Source organism: Ambystoma mexicanum, chromosome 2p, assembly GCF_040938575.1.
Source record: "Ambystoma mexicanum isolate Mex_15411 chromosome 2p, UKY_AmexF1_1, whole genome shotgun sequence".
In the NCBI taxonomy this organism is placed as follows: domain Eukaryota; kingdom Metazoa; phylum Chordata; class Amphibia; order Caudata; family Ambystomatidae; genus Ambystoma; species Ambystoma mexicanum.
Window position 1 is genome coordinate 1094287073 of NC_090923.1, and position 20599 is coordinate 1094307671.

Consider the following 20599-nt stretch of genomic DNA (forward strand, 5'->3'; position numbering starts at 1 on the left):
GTCGTCTGTGTGCTTGAGGAGGGCATCGAGCACTTGGATAAGTGTACGTGAGAATAATGGTTGTGAAATGCCATGCAAGAACCCCATTGTGTGCTGGTAGGTGCCTGTGGCCAGGAAGTGGAGTACAGACACTACCTTCAGTCGGGGTGGGATGGCGGTTGGACTTTCTGTCATGCTGACAATGTCGTTGTGTGTCATGTCTACAATGTCGTTGATGGTGTCCCCGTCCAAACAGTACAGGGTGTGGATCTGCTCAGCAGTGAGGTTGTATGGACTGGCTCTGATGCGTGGGATTGGGGGCTGCCTGTGTGGTGGCACTGGCTGTGCTGGTGGGGCTTGCTGGCCCTGCCTTGCCCTCCTTCTCCTCCTGCGTCACCTCTGTGCTGCCTGTTGTTGTTGTTGTTGTAGTAGCACTTGCATTGCTATCAGGTCCACCAGCCCCAACATTGCAAGTCGTATTGGTATCATTGTGGAGTGTGACTGGGTGTGGGAAGGGGTGGGGTGTGCTCTTTTTGTGCTTCCTGAGTCTGTATTGCCTCCACCTGTGCTGTTTCTGTGCACCTGTGGCAGCTGGAGTCACTTTACATGGCCATTTACGGTTGGTTCGCGATGGCGTACTTAGCGCCATGGCGGTAAGGTACTTAACGGGCTGGGTGATGGCGTTAGGTGCATGTCCGCTTGGGTCAGCATTCGCGTACCTTTCCACCATGGCGCTAAGTACGGTGTGGGAGGTCGCGTGCGTGCGTCCTTGGCGCAGATAGCGGCAGCGTTGACTACGATGCCGCTAATGGCATCGTAGTTAACGGTCAAGGGTCATAATCGGACCTAGCGGGAAACGATGGCGGTAATCATTTACCGCCATCGTTTTTCGCTTAGCGCCAGGGTCGTAATGAGGCCCACAGTACCATAACTCTCCCTCCATCTAAACACAATACATCCCCTTAACTAGAAGAACAGTTATTCAAGTGACATATTAGGGAACTACAAGAGCAGGCAAAACAGGGACAACCACCAGTTGTTGAAGGCATGCTGAACGTCTTTATAGAGGACTCCCATTAATCTAAGTAAAGGTCATTAAAGCTGGCCAAGATTTGATCATAGAGTTATCTGTTTTGCAGTGGCTATGTTGTATTTGTTGATACTTTGGGAGTAGGCACCCAGTAGTCTATTTGTGGGTATTCCCACCCGCCCCCAAACCCACAACATGTTTTGATTGTCAACTATCTAAGCTCAAAATATTGATATTTGTTGATTTGATAAACATTTTGCCTCGGTTAGATAGTTTCAAATATCCAAAATGGGGGATAATGCTATTTGGGACCACAAGACAAAATCTAAATAATGGTATGTCGCCCAAAACCCTGCAGGCAGCAAAGATCAGACCCACAGAGAGCCAATTTGGCCATTTAAACAGGTGTCCAGTAAGTACGGAAAACCACGTTATGTTGTATTTGCCTGAGGCTCACATCTAATTTGCTCATGTTAACTAAATGACATACTCTTTTTTCAAATTGTGTCTTCTATTTCATATGCTAACTCAGCCGTCCATTGTGCCCAACCTTTTGTAAAGTCACTGGCAGAAGGATGTATCGCACACAGTTGCCTATAAGCTGAAGACATTTTTCACTCACTATTCTGAAAAGGTCCACGTTACTAGGCAATGCACCCCCAACCATAAAACAGCTGTTCCAGGAAAGAACCTAATTTGTGATATCTAGTTTCTTGCCTCAGTCCCAGGTTACATTTGTACATCAGAAATTCAAATGAAAGTAGGCAATTATCAACCCACACATCATTTACAACAAGAGTCCCTGCCTTAATTCAATTCCTCCACCAGAGTTTTTACTTTCCAGTTGTGCCGCGTGGCTACCCATAGGGATGCCTCTCTGTGAAGTAGGAATGGTGCTTTTCTGTTTTATAGACAGGTTCCCCACATTTTACGTGTATGCCTGATAGGGTAAACTATGGTATTCCTCTATCTTTGACCACGCAAAGTGTAGTCGTCAGTGGATATATTGGTTTTACACACTCTCTCCATTGAGCACCATTCAGGTTCTCCATCATCCCTCTCCCTGAACCAGCGATGTTAGGATTGAAATGTGCAAGCTGGATGGCATCAATTTAACCTTAGCATTCCAAAACCCCCTCTTGCATTGGTCTCAACATACAGGACTCCAGAAGTTTAGGACGTTTGGTGACTCTCCATAGTAGCCTATTAAATTCAGAATACATGTTGTGTTCAAGATGTTTTGGGAAAGGGACTGGAAGAAAGCTGAACAATGAAAAACAAATGCCAGTTCTGCACACATTTTATTTGTATTAACCTTCCCTTATAAGGATAGTGCTCCATATGTACCCATCAAGGTACACAGATTTTCCCTAATCAATCATGCACTTTTTGGCTCAATCAAATATTAAAGTACTTGAAACCCCCTTTTGCTCACTGGACCTGCCCTGGATTAAAGATAGCCTTAGTGCAAGACAGGGTCAGGGGAAATACTACCATTTTACCCCAATGTATTTAATATCCACAGACATCACTAAGCCCTGCAATAATGTTAGATGGTCATCTTTTGTAGTTTCAGGGTGAGAAAGAAACAGCAGCATGCCATCTGCATATATTAGTACTTTCCTTACTTCACCTCGCCTAGGTATCTCTTGATATTGTGGTCCTGCAGGGTTTTAAGGGCAATGGATTGATGGCTAATTGAAATAAATATGGTGAAAGGGGGCAGCCCTGTCGTGTACCGCGTCACAAAGGGAATGCACTACAATGAAGACCAGTAGTTCTCACATTTGCTTTTGCCGATGTATACAGTGTTTGAAAGATTCTTGGACATTTGGGGCCAATGCTACATCTTTCCAATACTTATTCCAAGAACTTTTATCCCCACCAAGCACATCTCTCGGCGATCCGCCCCATAATAAGGGTCAACGTGCAGCACTTCGCACTTCGGTGAGGACTCTGGTTTCTCACCTCTCTTCTGCAGGCATGTTACTGGTAGGAATGCACCAATGACTGAGAATAATCGGATTTGTTGCAACTAGTCTGTTGGACTTTTCTCGCATTAATTCATCACCCCTGTCACGCTACAAAGAAACCTCACATTGGAGATGCCATCATAAAAATCATGAGTAAAAAAATAAATAGCTGTGATGAAATTAATGTCTTGTTATGTCATCATGCACTTGCTTATGATTGCTCCAAAGAAAATTCTTCAGCCCCTCTGCATTTCAGAATTTATTCAAATAGTTCCAATATCTTTGCATTTCCTAAATAGCGGCACAAGTTAACACATAGGAACACTGCTTAATGCAAAAGCACAACATAAGTGATGTCGCAAACTCAAATCAACTAAACATGATTTAAAATATATACTAAGGTTTTCTTTAACACATTCATCTTTACTTGTTATAGAAAGAACCCTGTCATTAAATGTAGACTTTTCCTCTGCGTATTCTTTCTACACAATTTATTTGGCATTCCTTTGCTAAAAGAGTAGTTTTGCAGTGTGCCTATAAAGTCAATATAGCCATGCATTATGAAATCTGAGAAAAGAATACTCTAGGATTGGGCACTGTGTTCTAGTGTTTTCTTGTTAAACTACATTTTCCTTGGATTTTTGGGAAATGTAGTTAACACTTAAGATATTGTTCTGATCCTAATATCAGCCTCCTTATCTTTACTACAATCACATTATTGACTTGTATTGGCTTGGAGCATCTCTAGTTTCTGGAAAGAGGTTTGGTATTGTACATTTCTCAATTTGAATATCTCAAACTAGAATTCAGAAAATGTAAGAAGAGACAATCCTATGCATCGGGACTGACCAGACACTGACATTATGTCCTTTTAAATGTAGCAGGTCCTCTAACCTTATAGTGGTCTTGTCTTCTCCAGCTCCATCTCAGAGTTGCGAATGTTATGTAGCAATGCTCTTTGAAACCATGTGTACCAAGGACAGAGAGTTTCTAGATCTTCAGATTGAGGCAGACAATCACACCAAATATAATAATTTAATTAATGTTTTTAACACAGATGTCCTCATAATATTACAAATGTCAGTTCTCGTCAGATGAATTCCCAGGCTCGCTAGCACTGCTGCTGCTTTCCACAAACCGATCCAACATCAGCTTATGCAAGATTCTGGCATCGGAAATAGCCCTCGTTAGGTTATGCTCGAGTTGCACCAGGACGCCTACCACAGGGTCATGATCACCACGTGCAATAGCCAGTTGTAAGTCTCCGGGAGGGTCCTGCAAGAATAGATAGATATGTAAAATATTAGCTCTTGCTATATATATATATATATATAGATATATATATATATATGTATATATATATATAGATATATATATATGCATACCATGATATAAGTTCACTTTTGCTGGATATGCATATGGTCTACTATCTGGACTCGATGTATGCCCCCAGCGTCTCCCCTCCTTACCCATGAAGCAACCAACAGTGGTAGAGAGGAGGAAACTGTCCATAAACTGTGTGTGGAATAAAATCATGCATTTGGCATTCCGGATTGCTGAGGCCAGGCAGTTATAGCAGCCCAAAACACAGCCAAGTAGCCGTCTCTGGGATTACAGTCCAATTTGTAGGCCCTGCCACTTTAAGGACATTTGTGTAACCGAGCAGTTTATTTCAATTTCAGAAGTACATGGAGCTAGATTAATTTAGCACACGTGTTTAACTTTTCTGATTCTCCAAAACTGCTAGTTCTGGTGAGTACTACTGGTACCTGCTGAATGAATAGTGATTCCTTTGTTCTTCTTCCAGTAATGAGATATTAGGAAGTATAAGAGCTACATACTGAAAAGGGTTCTTGACTCTTTCAATAATAACTGTACCACTTGGGAAATATCAGTCGCATTAGTAGGCATGAATTCATTACCCGTAGTTATGATTGAGAGGAAAACATCACTTTCAAGTAACTAACAGCATCAACAGTGGTACACTCGTCTTAGAGTGTCATGTCATCGGAAAGAAATATTGAAAAATGGTTAGTGTTTTTTGTTGTTGTGCATATCATCAATCACTATCTTCAACAAGCCATTTCAAAAGGTTTGTTGGGTACTGAGGCTCTGAAATATTTTATTTCTGTTAAGTGGGTGCACCACACTTCCTCTACCTGTCACCGTGAATGAATGCCCAGAAAAAGATATTTCTTCTTTTGCTCTGTTTCCATAACTCAAGTTCATATTTCACACTCTTTAATATGTAATCAGACTGATCTTTCCCATTAATGTAGTTTATATTTCAGTTATATAATAACTGTCTGAGGATGGAATGAGTAAACTTCCTACTGGAGTCATCTCTACAAGGCATCATGTTCTTAAAAATGAACAATTAAGCTATAGGTTTTGTCCTGTTGAAACACGGTTCCTCCTATGTTTTAAAGCATGGACAAGTACGTCCAACATTTGAGGAAACCATCAATCGCCCCTTGGCAAAGGTGATAGAGTGATAGAATGCATTCACCTTCTCATAATCCCTATGGTTTATTCATGTTTAAACCTGCCAGCCAGAGCAATTGTATTAGGAAAAAAGCATAGATGGGCAGGACAGAAATATGGCACATGATGCCAGCAGAACGTGCAGTTGTTTTAATTGGTTCTTTAATGTCTATCCTAAATCAAAGGTTATTCTCTTAAGCTTTTGCGAAGTGCACTGGAACCTAACCATACAGTCATTCCTCTATAGAAAGACCTCTCTAATTTGCAAGACCAGAAACATTTCACAGATCAAATAAGATACCGCTCTGATCTCTCACTGCTGATGCAATGGACACATCTCACATTTTGATAATTATTGCTAAGGTGTTCAATACATCCCAAGAGATGAATTTTTGTGCCTTCCAAATGGAAAAGATGACAGCATTAAAATGCGCCACTGACATGTTGTCAGTTTCATCTACAGGAAGGAAGGAATTATAGAGGAATTATACCAATAATTATTACTTCCAAATTCCTCCAACATCAGGATTATCAGTCCCAAGCTAAAGGTGCCTGGAAATGTTCGAGATCTGGGTATAGTGGGACAATAGAGAAACAAATAAAGCAGGTCAAACAGACAGAAAATCACAATTTCCCTCCAAGAAACAGAACATCACTGTGGATGCAATGGGAGAGTGTGGGATATGCAATGCATTGTAACATATACTAATGGAAGCTTTAAGGGGTATCTATCCTCCAAAAACACTGGCATCTCCTTATAATTGATTAGTACTTGCAGAATAGGCTCCATGTGACTCCTCCACCAAATATCACATACTGCGAAGGCACAGCACTTCGGAACAGATTATGTCTGAGTGATAACTGTGCGACAATATGATTACCCACACTTCTCAATGGGTTCTTCACACCCACATACCAAGTGTTGCGTTTTCCTATATGCGATGCATAGAATGACCAACGTATGTTTTAAGAGTAAAAAGAAACATACTATAAAGTCACTCATCAACTGTCAAACAACAAATGTTGTGTTTATCCTTTAATGTCCATACACCAAGATATATGTGGCTAGCATCGTTCGACCTCCCAAGACCCACATTTCAGACAATCTATATGCCATTAACAAAAGTGATACTGGATGGACCACTACAGTACACTATGATGTCCAAAATACTGATGAAGAGAGTGACATACAGTTTATGGGATACAATGCATATCAATGTCTAAAAGAGGTGGCAAGAGAGATATTATGCTTCGTAAGCAGAAACCCAAATTAATTTTGGATTAATTAAATATTGAGGATGGTTTAAATGTTGATCAAGAACTGAAACTATGGGCCTCATTCCAACTATTGCTGTCTGGAAATAAGGGTGCGGGTAGCAACGTACCGACACCCTTTTCAGACCGCTGTACTACAAGAATTCTGGTAGGGGCACGGTTCCGCAGCAGGCCTGACCTGCCGGGAAATCAGGCCCCTACCGGTAAGTCTCTTACTGAAGTACCGGCACCATTAGCAATGATGCCAGTGCTTCAGTGTTCCCATTCCCATGGAGTCCTGTGGTACTGTACGGGAATGGGGATTTACCATTCTGCCGCCACTCTGATACCCCAGTGACACCGGGATATCAGGCGGTGGAATCAGTGTTACAGGGTTGGCGGCAATCCGTGGGTAGTACCGTCGGGTTTCCGCCAACCTCGTAATGAGGCCAATCTTCAGCGACAATCATATTTTTACATTGTAGTTTCATTGTTCTCATTAGTTTTGATACATGTACAATGTAAAATGCAATCTTGTATCTGTTACGTTCACCCTTCGGGTCTGCTTTACCTTGTTTTCAACATTTGCATTTTAGAATTTAGTTTTTTGCTAAGACTGACTAAAGCCATTCATTTGTAGTTTTTCAATTGTTCCACTAAACACATAACATGCATGTCTATGATATTTTGAGGCATCATGATATTTATAGTTCTCTGTGCAAGGTCCCCAAAGCGATACAACATTCTGGAATAACCATGGGATAGATAGGACATATCCACTGCAGGGACTGGGTTACACGGTTATGCCTTATATGCTGCATGCCACTATGTAAACAATAGTAAGATTGATATTCGTGTGTACCCAGGTAGGAAGGGTTAATTATACCTGAAATTAAGAAGGAAAAATAACCTATTGAATGTTTATGTATACAATCTTTGGGCCTGGTAATTGCCTTGATCATGTCTTTAGTGCTGAATAGTTACACACAGGGCGTTTCTCCCAGTACCCTGTCTAAGACTTTCAAGCCTTCTCTTATTGTCAATTCTGGCTCCCAAGTAGATGCCCATGTAACTGGAATGATAGTCAACTGCACTGCTGCTTGAGCTAATGATGGGAGTATCAGTGTAAAGTAAAACAAAGAGGACTCAGGACTTGTATTGGAAATGGACAAAGCACGACACCATTTATTACTGGTTTGCAAACTACATAAACAGACAGCACCCCATTAGCCCACCACCCAAACTAACTCAACCTGCCTCCAATTTCGCCATCTCCTTACATCTCCACATGGTCTGGCCCCTCACAATATACGTCATTTTCGATTGACCTCTCCTGCCCCCAAGACATAACAATAGCCCTTCTTGTATGTTCCCATAGTCTGTGTTCTGTTTCCATCCTGTCTCTCGTCATCATGTGATCCTCTGCTTCTGAGTCAGTCGCTCTGGTCTGACGATATCTGGCACCGTCCTACTCAGGTGAGGGACGTGGGGGCCACCGCCTCCTGGCGTACTTCCAGCCAAGAATAAGATCCATTGTCCGAACCTGTCTGGCCCGGCAGATTAAGAAAATGGTGACTGGGTGGCCTTCACCCAGTCATCCCAATGGCTCCTAAAAGTGCTATCTCAGCAATCCTCAATGCATGTCCCTCTGGAGAGATCTCCAGGTAAGCATTGCCTTAAGCCAACAAATGGGGGGTCCATATCCATTGTCCTCTAGGATTTAAAGAAAAATAGTAAACACTCTGACATTATGTGTAAACGAGTGATGGTTCAGGTATTCAAATATATCCCAGACACCTCCCATAGCATTGTTTACCCTCATATGTGCTCACTGTCATCTCATTCCTTTTTGGCTTCTTCACAACATAAATCTTGTTCTCCCTCCCCTGGGGGTCATCAGTGTCCACAGACCCCTTTTGCGCTTACTGCACAACTAACCTAACTGATCTTCTTGTGGCCCTGCACTAATCCCCAAGTCACCTGTTTTTCGATTTGCACAGGGAATTCCATTCTAATCCTCACTATGGCCCAATCCTGCTTTTCGTTTGTGCAGGTAAACCATCTACCCAAACCACATTGCTTTTTACAATATATACAATCATCTTCATGGATTTGTATCAATGTCCTCAATTCCTTTTGTAAAATCACTGTTTCCTGCTGTATTTCTAACAGGGCAAATGAGGGGATGTGGTCAGGGGCCAACCGAAGAGGAGGCGAGCTGGAGGGTCTGTTTTGTATTACCACGGCTCCCAAATGGTGATAGCACCTTGTACAACACCAGATTACTCTTGCCAATATAAAAGAAAATGCTGTGAGACATACTGTGGTGGTAATGTAAGAGCTTTCAGACATTGGCAGACATAAAGAAGCAGACAACTTCTAAGGATAGGGGAAGAATGAACGAGGAGATTTTCTTATACTCCTATGAATACCCTGAAAAGATGATCAGAACTCATTCTAAATCTTATTACACCTCTAATTTCTTTCCCTCAACCTCAAGGGGGTATTTTCAAACTCATTCCATCTCCTCCTCCCCATTCCCAACACATACTGAGACGAGGAAGAGGCAACTAAGATAAGTACACATGACCCATAGGAACAACAAAATAAATATAATATGGGCAACCTACCACATAAAGAACCTAAGTTGTCCCACTAATAGAGTCAGGCATTAAATAGTAACCATTCACACCTGACTCCACTTTTCACTATTAAAGGTGTGGTGTTGCACAGATGGATGAGCGAGTAGCAGAGCGAGTAGGGAGAAGAGCCGAGATGCCAGAACAGCCCAGGACCGGAGGCCAGAGACCGGGATGCTGAGACGCTGAGAAAGTGCAGTTTGAAAGAGTAGAAGCGTGATTAGGGAGCCGTGTCTTCAAGGAGCCAAGAAGAGTCCATGTACGGGAGCCGAGGGGCTTGCTGGTCGCCTGCAGAACCTGCAAAGGTGAATGCTCATTCACCTTGTCCGGTGAGGCAGCCGAGGAGTGTCCGAGGGGCAGGCGGTGAGCCCCTGACCTCGGAACGAAAAGTAGTCGCAGAACTGAAGCACAGAAGTCAGCCTGGTGAGTCTGAAAGCATTGCAGAGCACGATGCAAAGTAACATTAGAAACACGTAAGAAAGAGCACCGCGTTTGTGTAAATGTTCGATTGAAGTTAAAGGGAAGACTTTAACAATGGAAGGATACAAGTAACAGTGTAAGCGTGAAACTAGGGAGACGGGCGTGTGTGAAATAACAAATGGAATGAAGTTGAACAATGAAGTTATACGAGTGCAAAGAGGGCCAGAAGCCCGTGAAAAATGTTAACGACGTGAACCTCAAATAAAAAGAAGAAAGAGGAAAGTGAAGCACTAAGAAGGTGTTTTTGTTGAGCAAGGTGTGCAAAAGGTACGATAGGAAATGACAGTGTAAAAAGGGTGTCGAGCACCCAGGAAGGAGGAAACAAGTGCAGGGGTGCATGGAAGAGTGAAAGAAGCGTGCAAGAGGCACAACAGAGAGAAGTAATATAGGACAGTGCAAGTGTGCATGACAAAAGGGAAAGGCATATATGAAAATGGTGTAGGAAGCACCTTCAGATAAAAAGTGCAAAGGAAAGTAAGATTAAGAAATAAAGTGAGGGGCAAAGGATCAGAGCGGTCACGCTGAGGAAAAGCAAAAAGCCTGGCGTTTTTGAAAGCCTCGGATTCCACCCCATGAGAGAATTGTTGGTTTTGTGTTTTGAAAGCTGGAAAAGGCCTGAGCTTGGGGAAAGGAACCATGAGAGGCCTATTGAGGAAAGTGAAGTGCATCCTGATAAAACTGACTTTGTGTTTTGAAAACTGGAAGTGGCCTGAGCTTGGGGAAGGGAAGCCTAAGTGTTGAAAGGATTGAAGCATGGGGAAGGGAACCCAGAGGGGCTTCAAGAGGAACTGTGTTACATTTCTTTTGTGGCGTTTGAAAGTTGAACAAGTTGAAGCTTGGGGAAGGTAACCCCAAAGAACTCAAAGACACTGAAGGTATTGGAAATCACTATAAGGGCTCTGTGGAGAAGGTTTTATGACCAGCCCTGTTGACTGAACCCATCTTTGTGACATTGACCAAATTGCACCTAATGAGAAGACCACCTAAAACCAACCTTGGGTTCCCATTTTTTGTTGAACCACTATTGTTCCTTTTCAAAAGAACTTCCTATCACATTTTTGTAAAGAGTGAGGGCAAACATAGGTTTAGACACAGACTTTTATTTTTGACTATTAGACAACGACAGCCATTAGAAACATCAGTTGAGGTTACCATCCCTTTAGCGTTAGGGCCAGTCAGGCATTACACCAACCCAGGAACCTTAGTAAATAACGGTTTTAAAATGAATACTTTTGAGTCTGTGTCTCAATACCATGACTGTCTCACATATCGTTCTAGCAGTGGGAAGCAGCTCAACTGATAAAAGTTGGGGACCCCACCAGAGTAGAGAACAACATCTTCTAAAACCAAGCCCCCTGCCAGAATGAGGCAAAGAGGAAATAACTAATGTTCTCCTCTCTACTAGTAGGTTGTTCTACCACAAACAAGAAAATGATAAAACCCTGGGAGTCACCTGTCATCTTCTGACCCTGCAGGCCCTTTCCCCCGTGAGAAAAGCTGTGGAGGGAAACATCTACCATCTCTTTTATCTCCCCGGATTATATGACACCAGGCAGAGACAAAGCTATCATCTTTTTAGACCTACAAATCAATATCCCTGTTGATTGGCACACATACATTTCCCCGCAGAAATAGAGGTCTGAAAATATGACCATAGTGTCCTGTGGAAATAACTTGGGAGTTACTTGTCTGAATTTCTCACCCACTCCCAGAAAGATCAATAGCGGTGAGATAGTGGGGAACCTTGTGTATGAGAATAGAATTTAGGGACTTCCCTTTTCTCCTATAACATCAGGAGGGGAACCGATGAAAGACCTGATAAACAACCCATTGGACCAGAGGACCCCCAAAGAAATGTTGCGCTCAAAATATTTTATCAAGTTGTGACACCACATTGACAAGGAATGCCACCTTCCAAGGAAACTCAACCCAGTCTCTATCAACAGTGTGAGAAACCAGAAGGTGTCTCACCCACTAGTCCACGAAGATCTGTCATCCAGGTGGCCAGGACACGGCCATCGCTTTTGGATGCAGTTCCTGGGGGTGGACCAGTGTGGGAGGATCAACTGGGTGAGGGGTATTCAGGGAGTTGGACACCAGATGGCAAGACGCGGTATCCCCTTTCTTGGTAGAATATTTAGGAACTCAACCTCCCCTCCCTTTTACAACACAAACACTTTCTCACGGGCAACCCGCTATGAGAGAAAACAGACTAACAAACGAGTATACCTGACATGTCCTAATACAATGGTCAGGCATAGTCAGGCTATTACTGACCATCACACATACCTGACTTCCATTACACCTCCTCACACGAATAAAAGGTGTCGCACGAGAGCACACTCTGAGCGAGACAAAGCACACGAGTAAACAGCAGTTCCAAGACGGCAGTTTAACAAGAGGAGAAAGATGGCGAGACAAAAGGCGATTGCAAGGAAGGAAGTTCCCTTGACCTTTTCAACAAGAAACCGTTACTTTCATCATACCTCGAGAATAGAAAACGTAAGACCCGGAAACCCAGCTGAAGAATCCTGTATTGTGTGTCGGAGGTACCCAGTGATCTCCCCCACCGATAATCAAGGCGGGGAGAAACACCAGCTGCTGTGGTACTGTCCTTGGCTCCAACAACAAAGCAGAGTCAGTGAAATCAACACAGCCGGTGAGTTGGGGAGACCGATACAGGACCGGTCTGCATTGAAGCCAAGGTTGCAAGTGGCAACATTGTATGGCAAGTGCTGAAATGAACATTGTTTGAAACGCACGTGATAACCAACACGAGTGACGTTGAACGGCAGATGAGTGATTGAACTTTGAAACCGAGATACGATAGCTTTGACGGATTGGTCCGGCACCGCGTGGGTGCTCAATCAAAAGGTCTCTGTAAGGTATCCAGCTGAGAGTTAACAAAAGTGAAAAAGTGGCAAAGGATTGTGAATCGAAGTGATCCTGCAACGGGTCAAGCAAAATCCTGCGCACAGTCGAAAGTCTTCGATGTTGATAAAGAAAGTTTATGGCAAAGTAGATAAAGTTGGTCTGAGCCCGGCAGAGGGAGATCAATTGAAAGCTTTGTGTTGAAGCAAGTGTGTGTTATTGGTTCAAGCCCAGCAGAGGGAGACTGATTGAAGATTTGATGTCAAAGTCGATCTGATCCGACAGAGTGGGATCTGGGTGAACAGTGAATCACCAGAGAAATTGGATACGCGAAAATCCTGAGAAAATTGTGTAAAGTGGATAGGAGCCCGGCAGAGGGGGATCCTAGTTGGATAGTAAAACACCTAAGAAACTTGTGTATATGTGAAATACAAAAGGAAAGGAACTTTATTGTTTGTTTGTTGCATCAGGCCCTCTGAAGGAAGAGACTTTGAATGGCAAAGAGACTTTGTTTGTTTGTTTGTTTGTTTGTTTATAGAGCGCTCCTCACCCGAGGGTATTTGGGCGCGTTACAAGAGTATGCAGTTTCTTAGTTACAATACAAAGGAAAAACAGGTTATAATAAGAGTACAATACAGTGTAATACATAGTGGGAGTGTGTATAGATACAGTTTTTGACATAATAAAGCACACATTGAATGTATAAGGATAATATACATAGATACCGGGATGGAGCTGGCGTCACTTTGGCACAAAAGGCCATGATGAAGAAGTTTTGAACTGCACCCTTGTGCTAGAAAATCCTGAGACTGTGCTAAGCTAGGGTATGCCGCCTTGTCCTGTGCTAAAAATGCAGGGAAAGGGAAGCCTATGGCTTGAATATCCTGACATATGATTTCTTGAACACTTTTTCTTTTACATAACATTTTTCCCACACTATTTGTATTTAGAGGTAAGGATTGGCAACAGGTTTATTAGTATAGGCCCTTTTATTTTGACAAGGCACCACTAGGACTGCGTTATTATTATGTGGTGGTCGTAGCTTGCTCCCATCATTCGATTTAGGATTAGATAGGCTTTTTTCAAAACCTTATTGAAGTTCAATAAACATCCTCGAACTGTGGTCACTTGTGTCTGCCTTACTGTTTATACCATGCCTTCCTTACATGAGGTTATGAAACCCAGGAGGGGAAAACTCCCCGGCCATACTTTTTCCCAGTCTTCCATCTCTTCCACCAAGATACCACTGTTCAATCCGAGTAAGAAAGGAAGAAATGTAGAATTGCTATTATTTTCTGTAGGACAAGAGGCAATCTCCCCTATAAAAAGGGTACCCAGGACAAATGCAAAGATCCTACGTCACAGCCCCACATCTAACTTTATTTGGGAGCAAGAAAAAAGAGGATCACTCTCTGGGTCCCATAGTACCTCCTTAGAGGAATCAGAATCCCCCTACTCAAAGCAGGGCCTATTCTGTGGAGTTTCAGGCCATATCATGATACATCCCAGAGACTTGGAATACCCTGTCATTCCTTCCAGAAGGGATGCATTAATTTGTAGCCCATTCTGTCCATCACACCGTCAAGTCTTACAAAACACAAACTGACTTGTTTATGAGAAGAAAGGTAAGACCTCTCAAGACAAAATTCTCTAGACCAGGAAAATCAGGGACCATCCTCCCCAGAGATATCTTCTCAAGATTCACTGGGATCAGAATCCTCTAGCGATTCGGAGGGGAGCGAAGGTAAACTAGAAAGTAGAAGAGGAAATGAGAGTGCCCCTTCAGCCACATTAGAAAATAGGAGTCCCTGTCAATACCCCGAAAAGATGATCAGAACTCACTCTAAATCTTATTACACCTCTAATCTCTTTCCCTCAACCTCAGGTGGTATTTTCAAACTCCCTCCATCTCCTCCCCATTCCCAACAAATACTGAGACGAGGAAGAGGCAACTAAGATCAGTACAGATTACCCATAGAAATAACATGGAGAAAATAAGGGCAACCTACCCTAGAAAGAACCCAAGTTATCCCACTAAAAGATTCAGGCAGGGTCAGGCATTCAATAGTAACCATTCACACCTCACTCCACTTGACTGGTCTTTTCACTATAAAAGGTGTGGTCTTGTACAGATGGATGAATGAGTAGGAGAGCGAGTTGGGAGGAGAGCTGAGAAACAATGGCTGCCCATGACTGTAGGCCAGAGCCGTGTCTCCACGGATCCAAAAAGAATCTGTGTATGGGAGCCGAGGGGCGTGTAGGTCCCCTGCAGAACCTGTGAAGGCAAATGTTCATTCCCCTGGGCCTGTGAGGCAGCCCAGGAGTTTCCGAGGAGCAGGCGGTGAGACTCTGACCTCAGAACAAAGAGTCAATGTAGAGCTGAAGTGCACAAGTCAGCCCGGTTAGAGTCAGAAAGCATTGCAGAGCCGGGTTGTGAAGAAGGGGATACATAGTAACACTAGAAATGCGTGAGAAAGAGGACTGCGTTTGTGTAAATGTTCGATTGAAGTTAAAGGGAAGACTTCAACAATGGGAGGATACAAGTAACAGTGTAAGTGTGAAACTAGGGAGACATGCATATGTGAAATAACAAATGGAATGAAGTTAAACAATAAAGTGATACGAGTGCAAAGAGGGCCAGAAGCCTGTAAAAGATGTTATGATACGATATGGCATTTATAACGCGCCCTATGCACAAGTGCTGTTAATGATTGGAACTTTAAATAAAAGGAAGAAAGAGGAAAAGTGAAGCACTAAGAAGGTGTTTTTGTTGAGCAAGGTGTGCAAGAGGCAAGATAGGGAAAGACAGTGTAGAAAGAGTACGGAGCACCCAGAAAGAAGAAAACAAGTGCAGGGGTGCACGGAAGAGTGAAAGAAGCGTGCAAGAGGCACAGCAGAGAGAAGGAATAAAGGGCAGTGCAAGTGTGGACAACAAAAGGGAAAGGGATATATGATAAATGGTGTAGCAAGTACCTGAAGATAAAAAGTGCAAAGGAAAACAAGAGTAAGTAATAAAGAGAGGGGCAAAGGATCAGAGTGGTCGCCTGAAGAAAAGCAAAGAGCCTGGCATTTTCGAAAGCCGCCTCTGATTCTACTCCATGAGAGGTTTGTTGGTTTTGTGTTTTGAAAGCTGGAAAAGGCCTGGGCTTGGGGAAGGGATCCCTGAGAGGCCTATTGAATAAAGGAAGTGCATCCTGATAAAACTGACTTTGTGTTTTGAAAACTGGAAGTGACGGTTAGTCCGTGACCAGCACTTTTCTTGGACCGGCAAACTACAAGTTAGCCGGTGGGGGTTACTTGATTTACCTCCAGCCAAGAGCTTGAGGTAAATAAGGCCCCCACTCGCAATAGACAGCTGGTATTTCCGGCACCGGTAATGCTGGCAATCCCCTCCATGGAGTCCTATGGGACTCAATGAAATGGGGATTTACCACCGTTGCCGGCACCGGGATATTTCAGGTGCCGGTAATGGTAGGTCCGTTTCCCGGTATCCCGCTGGAATTACCCGGAGGATAACAGGAAACTCGTAATGATCCCTATTTATCTTCACAGTACCAACCACTGGACTTCCAGAAGTTTCTCCACGGCCATAGACGTTCAGGTATCCCAGAGTCATTCTTCAACAACTGTGGTCAGCTATTGTGCTACACATATTCTCTAATCTTGCACCTCTTCACATGCCACCCCACTCCAGGTTCCTTCCTGCTTCTAGCATGCAGTCCATCAGTTTCTGAAGAGCACCTTTGATGAGCTGACTGAGGGTATCTATGACATGGAGCTCGCCAATGTGTGCCTCACTGCCTGTAAGCTCTGCCCCAGATACGAGTCTGTTGGCCTTCTCAAGTCGGTGAATTCGACCCTCTAAATATGTACCTTTGTATATACACCCGAGATTACAAGTGCAGTATTAGCCCCAGTCCACATTTTATCTAATACTTCTTCCCTTTTCTGTCGTCCGTCAAACAACTCCTCTTGCGGTTGAGCCAACTGAATTCCAGCCCCCTTGATGCAGTTCCGATTGTCGGAACTGCATCAAGCGGGTTGGAATTTGGGGAACTGCATCAAGGGGGCTGGAATTCGGTTGGCTCAACCACAAGAAGCGCTGTCTGAAGGACGACAGAAAAGGGAAGAAGTATTAGATAAAATGTGGACTGGGGCTAGTACTGCACTTGCAATCTGAAAGCAGAAAGAGAAACAGTAAACAAAACCGTGGCCTCAGTTGCATTTAATATCATATATCTGCATTCAGACCTATCCAGATTCGACACAATGTTATACCACTCTTGGGTATACACTTAAATATACTTTGTACACTCTCCTATTTACACCTCTGGGGACTGCAAATACTGAATCATAGTACAGGTTTGAGTGTCTAGACTATCTGAAAAATGATACTGGACATCAGTAGAATTTGAGCACACCTTCACTGACCTGCCACTATTTTTCCCATCCACTATTGTAAGTCATTAACACTCTAAAAGTACTGGACTTTCTTTCCCATTACCTACTACAGCACTGAGATCTTCCATTTCAAAATGCCCTGGTACCAGTACTCTCTGCATGGCCATGGGCAAGTTTACTGAATCCGGAACTACACTTTCATGACCACGAAGTTCTATTTTTGCTATTAATACTGTGGTTCCTGTCCATTGTTTATACCAATGGATAAGTTTAGAATTGTTTTGTTTCTCTTCCTAGTACAAAGAACAGAATGACAGTGATATATTGGATCAGAAACATGTGGAGGCTCTCGATACAATACAATTGCCTTTTCCGTTACAGTAGTAGGTATGTCAGTGGTTGCACTTGTTTCTCTATCTCCAAGGCTGGGTTGGGGATTCACTGTGGGCCCCTCCAATTCATAATTCAGAACTTTCAAACAATTTTACTCACTCATCTAATTCGGTAGAGCTTCACAGGGAGATGGTACCACCCCCACTGGACATTTGGCAGGCTGTGGTATAAATCCTAACAAAAGGTCCACCCCGCATTCCCAGACTCCATTTAAATCACAGGTTCCCCCTTGCCAATGTACTATACATTGTTTCCTATACCATGACCAGGCCTTGACATAATCCAATGTCACAATGTTAGTCAGGTTTTTCATTGCTAATATGGTTTGTACAACAGAGTCATGTTCTCCTATAACTACATTAATGCAAGCCAGCACAGCTAGACAAATCAGCAAAATAACAGCAACTACAATGCGGGGGCTAACGCCTTTTTGCAGTGACTCACATGCACCCATTTTGGGTGCCCTGAACCTTTACAGCTGAGTTTGAGATAAGTAAGATGAGGAAGGGCCCCATTCCACCTGGGGGATAGAGCTATTTGTCTTTGGTGGACTTTCATTGGACACTGTCGCTGGCCTGTAAGGAATGGCCTAGAGAGTCTGGTTCCCGTGGCAGAGTAGCTTGAACCTGATTGTGAATGAGACTGACAGAAGACATCAATGGAATCCAATAGGTCTTCCATAAAGGATTTCCTAAGGACTTAAACCCGTTTTTTTTTTTCGGCGTATTTCTCATACTAAATAGAACTAGCGTGAGGGCTTCTGGCCACTTCAACCCTGTGTCCTGACCCTGTTTTGCCTCTCTACTGCCCCTGCCGACTAAGTGTGGTGAGGGTAATGCAAATTATGCTGAATCCTCAAAATAGACAATAGTGTTTTGATGATGTTATTGCCAAAATGGGCTCCCTGGTCGCTGTTAATACATACAGCTATTCCAAACCCGGGTACAAATTCCTGAATCAGTATTTTTGCAACAGTCACTGCATCTGCCTTTCTACAGGGGTAGGCTTCCACCCACCCTGATCACACGTCACCCTCACTTGCAGGCATTGTCACTGATTATACTTTGGCAATTGGAGACAATCAATCTGTAAACCCATGAATGGGCCATAAGGGGGAGGGTGTGCCCCAGGTCTAATCGGCACACATTTCCCCACGTTATTTTGTAGGCATATTAAAAATCTTTGACAGTAATCCTGAGCCATAGTGGTGAACTCTGGTGCGAACCATGAACGTCCTACTAGCACTGTCATTCCATCCCTACCAACATGTGCCTGCCCATGGTACATCCTGATTAGATGTGACACTAATATGTTTGGAGCCGCTAACTGACGCTGCTCATCTCACCACAGCGAGTCCTCATGCAACCCTTTCGAATCCAATTATCATTTTCATCAGACTCTGCATTCTCCTGCATGTGCGTATTGTTTTCTAACATTTTTTACGGAGTCAACTCCGACACTGTTTGAACTGGTAAAACATACACATCACTGCCCTCTAATGTGGCAGCCAATTTGGCGGTTCGATCAGCAAAATCATTTCCACAGCTGATAGAATCGATATCAATCCACTCAGGCAGCCTTATGGCATCTGAAAGAGCTAGCATGTGGTGACTATTTTTTATGGGAGTACCTCTTCAGGTCATGGAGTCTCCCTGCTTCCAGAGCTGGCAAACGTTGTGGGCTACGCAAAATGCATATCACAAATCGTTATAAACATTGACAGACTGCAGGACCGCGAAATTGGCAGGCTCCTGTAAGGGCCACTACTCTGCCAGTTCGGCTGATGTCACCTGGTGCAGTTTGTCACTCTCCACCACCTCCCCGGGGGAACATGCTGCATACCCCATGACCACCTGCCCATTCTGATTTCTAAAACACAACCCATCCATTAAATACTCGAGATCTGGTAGGGAAGTGGTACATCGGGGAGGTCTGTACGGGGCACTTCCAAACTTCCAAACAGTCAGTGACTTAAACGCAATCATGTAGGGTGGAATCGTGTGGCTCTCCCTCCTGTGGAGTAGGCAACAAGGATTCCAGATTCAGAATTGAGCATCTAGTCAAAGTAATGCTGGAGGAGTTCAGTAAGAGCATCTCATATTTGCTAGCTCTCGAGCCAGACATGTGCTGAGTCTTTGTTTTTAACAATAATGACACCACCACATGTGGAAAAGCCAACTCTAAAGGTGACCCCAATATGATATTTCATTTTGTTCCACTTCCAAATCAGCAGCAGCCACTGATCGTAGACAGGGCAGCATTCCTGCTGCAACCAGGTCAAACTCTTTACTGTAATAGGCTACAGGTCTATGATGGACTCCATGCTTCTGGGTGAGGACAGCCAGAGCAAACCCCTTTCTTTCATGACAGTATAAGGTAAATCCCTTTTTATAATCATGTAGGCCCAATGTGGGGGCCTCGGCTAACAGCTATTTAATCTTAGGAAAATCCTCTTCTGCTGCTGGTTCCACTGTAATGGCTTGACAGTGTTCAGTTGGGTATACTCCTGAAGTGATTTTACTATTTCTGCAAATCCTGAGATCTATTGCCGGCAGTAACCAACTGCCCTTAAGAAAGCTTGCATTTGAGTTATAATCTGCTATGTTGTAAAGAGTCTCTTTCCGAGAAGCAGATATCAGCCCACATCCCTTTGTTATGTCATGTCTCAGATAATGTACCCTGGAGGCACATAACTCTGCCAATGCTGTTAGCAGGACCTTACTATCTTCTTTACAAGCCTCGTTTGAGGGTGAGGCAATTAGCAAATCATCAACATATAGTATCAACAATGACATCCTTGGAAATGTTATAACATCCAGATCTTTCCTTAGCTGCTGAGGAAATAAGGTTGGGAACTCTGAATACCCCTGGGGTAAACAGGTCCATGTGCACTTGATCCCCTATGCGAAAATATAAATATGTACTGACTATTGTGGTAGGTCAGAAGAATGAGACAGACTAGTTTTGGCATTCTTAGATATATTTTTATTAAAATAATATGTGAAAATGCCTCACTATCCCTAATCTATGGATTTCCTTACCTAACACAACTAAATAGGGTGCTTGTCATCTGTCGTGAAGTTCAAAGCAAATAG

At 43.4% G+C, this 20599-nt stretch overlaps 1 long non-coding RNA gene across 1 annotated transcript in view; it reads right to left on the bottom strand.

Annotated features, from left to right (window-relative positions):
- Positions 1-3258: 3258 nt before the first annotated feature.
- The window catches only part of LOC138566006 (uncharacterized), a 318220-nt gene continuing 300879 nt past the window's right edge, over positions 3259-20599 (bottom strand). The window contains exon 3 of the long non-coding RNA XR_011301775.1: positions 3259-4257. This is a non-coding gene — a long non-coding RNA (uncharacterized lncRNA). The remainder of the gene's footprint in view (positions 4258-20599) is intronic.